Below are 4,243 nucleotides of genomic sequence, written 5' to 3'. Positions count from 1 at the left end.
AATGGACTGTTTACATTTTACATCGCTTGCCACAGAGCAGATATATTTTACACTGGTATTCTTTACACTGGGACTTTAACTTTGCAGCTCTCTAATTACAGGGATGTGTAGACAACCATCAATTCAACTACTATTTATAGAAAAAATAATAAAATAATATAGCATATAGACATACAGTATAATTGCAATCCTGAATCAGATCCATAATAAATCAATAATTTTTAGAGGGTTTACAAAAATCACATTAACTTCATGACGATTATGCGGGGGTAAAATGTCTGTACAATACATGCCGTGCATAGACTAAAACACACCTTTAATTTTTTGTGGTCTTTTACGTTGCCATGGACCCTGCAGTGGTGGCTGCACAGCTGGGACCTGGTGTGCTGGTTCATGGAAGGGTGGAGCTGGGTGTGGTGGTTCCTGGATGGATGGAGCCAGGTGTGTTGGTTCCTGGATGGATGGAGCCAGGTGTGCTGGTTCCTGGATGGATGGAGCCAGGTGTGCTGGTTCCTGGATGGATGGAGACAGGTGTGGTGGTGTGTGGTTGGAAAGAGCCAGGTGTGCTGGTTCCTGGATGGATGGAGCCAGGTGTGTTGGTTCCTGGATGGATGGAGCCAGGTGTGCTGGTTCCTGGATGGATGGAGCCAGGTGTGCTGGTTCTCGGATGGATGGAGCCAGGTGTGCTGGTTCCTGGATGGATGGAGACAGGTGTGGTGGTGTGTGGTTGGAAAGAGCCAGGTGTGGTGGCTCCTGGATGGATGGAGCCAGGTGTGTTGGTTCCTGGATGGATGGAGCCAGGTGTGGTGGCTCCTGGATGGATGGAGCCAGGTGTGCTGGTTCTCGGATGGATGGAGCCAGGTGTGTTGGTTCCTGGATGGATGGAGCCAGGTGTGCTGGTTCTCGGATGGATGGAGCCAGGTGTGCTGGTTCCTGAATGGATGGAGACAGGTGTGGTGGTGTGTGGTTGGAAAGAGCCAGGTGTGGTGGCTCCTGGATGGATGGAGCCAGGTGTGCTGGTTCCTGGATGGATGGAGACAGGTGTGTTGGTTCCTGGATGGATGGACCCAGGTGTGCTGGTTCCTGGATGGATGGAGACAGGTGTGTTGGTTCCTGGATGGATGGACCCAGGTGTGCTGGTTCCTGGATGGATGGAGACAGGTGTGCTGGTTCTCGGATGGATGGAGCCAGGTGTGTTGGTTCCTGGATGGATGGAGCCAGGTGTGTTGGTTCCTGGATGGATGGAGCCAGGTGTGCTGGTTCTCGGATGGATGGAGCCAGGTGTGCTGGTTCCTGGATGGATGGAGACAGGTGTGGTGGTGTGTGGTTGGAAAGAGCCAGGTGTGGTGGCTCCTGGATGGATGGAGCCAGGTGTGCTGGTTCCTGGATGGATGGAGACAGGTGTGGTGGTGTGTGGCTGGAAAGACCCAGGTGTGCTGGTTCCTGGATGGATGGAGCCAGGTGTGCTGCTTTGTAGATGGATGGACCCTGGAGTGCTGGTTTGTAGATGGATGGAGCCAGGTGTGCTGGTTCCTGGATGGATGGAGACAGGTGTGGTGGTGTGTGGCTGGAAAGACCCAGGTGTGCTGGTTCCTGGATGGATGGAGCCAGGTGTGCTGCTTTGTAGATGGAGGGACCCTGGAGTGCTGGTTTGTAGATGGATGGAGCAGGGTGCGGTGATGTGTGGTAGGAAGGAGACGGCTGTGGTGACGTGCAGACGGATGTAGTCTGGGTTGCTGGTGTGCCAATGGATGGAGCCTGGTTTTGTGATGCTGTGGCTGGTGTTTCCTGTTGTGGTGACTGGATATGGTTGGTAGGGGTTAAGTCACACGTCACCAAATGTAAGACGAAGTTCTCCTCTTCTTGAGGTAGTTGGTCTGGGTTGAGTCTTGTCCAACCTATAAATGGACATGGAGAACACACAAATATAATATATAATATGCAAACGCCGGTGCTGACCGGTCTACTGCCAGTGATGCATGCACTCGTCGGGAAAGTGGCATTAAGCAAAGTTGAATCTTCTGTAAAAACACTGAATACTGCTCTTATTAATACATGTGCAGAAAAAACATTAGTTCAAAAATCGGGGTTGACTTGCTTTATTTTTTATTTCAGCCAGTGATGTTGGGAAACATTATATGTTTTGTAAAAAAAACATACTGCACCCTGCTCTTATCAATATGCTATTAGTTAAATAGCATTAGATAGCTATTACCGATGTTGGGAGAAACTGTTTATTATTTTTTAAATATGCACATTGCTTCTCTGTATAGCATCACCTGGTCGGAGAGGCAGCAATGTGTAAAGTTTGGCTGATTGTTGACTCCTAATGTTAATTATTGTTGTTCCAGTAAAGTGGATTCATTTCTAAAATAAGTGGACTAAACAGGTTATCTGTCACTTTTTAGAAAGGGGCAGGGCGCGGGATAGTAAAAGTAATATAGTAACATGACAAGTAATGTAACTAGTAACTTTTAATTCCCTGTAATAAGTAAAGTAATATTATAACTTTTACAGGAGGAGTAACAATTCCCTGAGTAACTTGCCCAACACCGGTTGTGGTCTCAGTGACTTTCATGCCGTTAATTACTTTTTTGCACATCCAATCTCTATTCGCAGTGGCACAAGTAGTAGATTTACTTTGACTATGTTTAAAAAAAATACATTAACATTAACACAAGTTAGTCTTAAAGGGCAAAATTAGTAGGATTGTCTCTTGCTGTTTGTAAACACATGATTCAAAGTTGGCCCATGCAGAGAGAGCGGCGATTGAGCGAGCTCCAAAAGAGAGTGAGCAGTGTTAGCAAGAACAAAGCAGTGAATCAGAGAAATAAAAGGTCTTCTGATTGTTTCATTTCGGTTACATTCTAAAGCACAAATAAACATGACCCCACCTCCACAGAACCCTGTTGGAAAGAGCGACTTTGGCGGATTTTGTGTGAATACAGCCGAAGCCACCGTCAGCCTTTAATATATGTCTGCTATAAGTGTGTGTGTAGCTCAGACACACAGACCTGTATGATGGAGAGAGAACACAGAGGAAAGAGATGGAGACAGCAATGTAACCTGATTGCTACGTTACTATAGAGTCAGAGTCCTGGGCCCGTATTCTTAAAGATTCTAAGAATCCTCTCAGAAAACTCCTAATTTAGCTTAAAAACTTTTACATAGGAGTCTTAGCTTAAGAGTGATTCTGAGAGCAACTCTTGAGCAAGGAAAAAACAAAAACTTTTATCTTAGTGAGGAGGCGGGGCTGACCCCGTTGCTATGTGTGACAAAATCTTTTGAAGACTGTGATTGGTTGGTTGTCCACGAAGGAAAACAATTTTTATGTATAGGGTCTATTCTAAGCCTTCACATTGAAATTACATGCGTAATCTGGCGCTATAGCATTTATGTGCTGTAACGGAGATGTTAGCGTGTCTTTAATAAGATCGGTCACTAAACATGATCTCTGCATTATCTAATCTATAGCGTCTTATAGGCTAACTCACTGTCCATTGTCTGCAACACATTTCTTCTCCCTCTTTTCATCTTTCTGCCACTGTAAACGCCCACATTTCTAAGAATTTTTCTAGAATTTTGTCACTAGGAGCTACTCTTTGCATTAAGATTTTTTATGAATACGGGACCTGGCTTTTATTTTATGAGAAACCACAGGAAGTCCTGTTTCCCATTTGCGCTAGCTTCCCAGCTGAGTGTTTAGGCTCTTTAAAATGACTCTAGGTTGCAGCTAGGCTACAGCCAGATCAGAATTTCTAGTCTTTGCTGTTTGGAAATGTACAGGACAACACCAACAATTGTACAACGGATAGTGAATACATGCATGTGTATGCATTTCAAGGTTAAATAAATGCAATCTCACCTTCAACCATCAATTTATAGATGGCATCCACATTATCAAGGCATTTCTTAGCGGATGTGCTAAGGTGGGCATGCATTGGCAGCATTAGTTTTATTTTAGTTTGGCACGTCCCTGTCACCACCTTAGGAGGATGGGCAATTAGCAGCAGGGGCTTCATGCCAAGGGCATACAACTTCTCAAGCTGGAACAGAGAGGTAGAGAGATCAATTAGATACACAAAACTGTAGTTTACAGCTGAATTTTACAATTTACACTGGGACGGCAGTGGCTCATGTAGGTTGTCTACAAATTTGGAAGACTGGTGGTTCAATCCCTGGTTCCACTGAATCAAGTGTCGAGGTGTCCATGAGCAAGACACCTAACCCCAGCTGCTCCCGA

Source organism: Scardinius erythrophthalmus, assembly GCF_964197995.2.
Source record: "Scardinius erythrophthalmus genome assembly, chromosome: 2".
Taxonomy (NCBI): Eukaryota; Metazoa; Chordata; class Actinopteri; order Cypriniformes; family Leuciscidae; genus Scardinius; species Scardinius erythrophthalmus.
Note: the sequence above shows the minus strand (reverse complement) of the source record.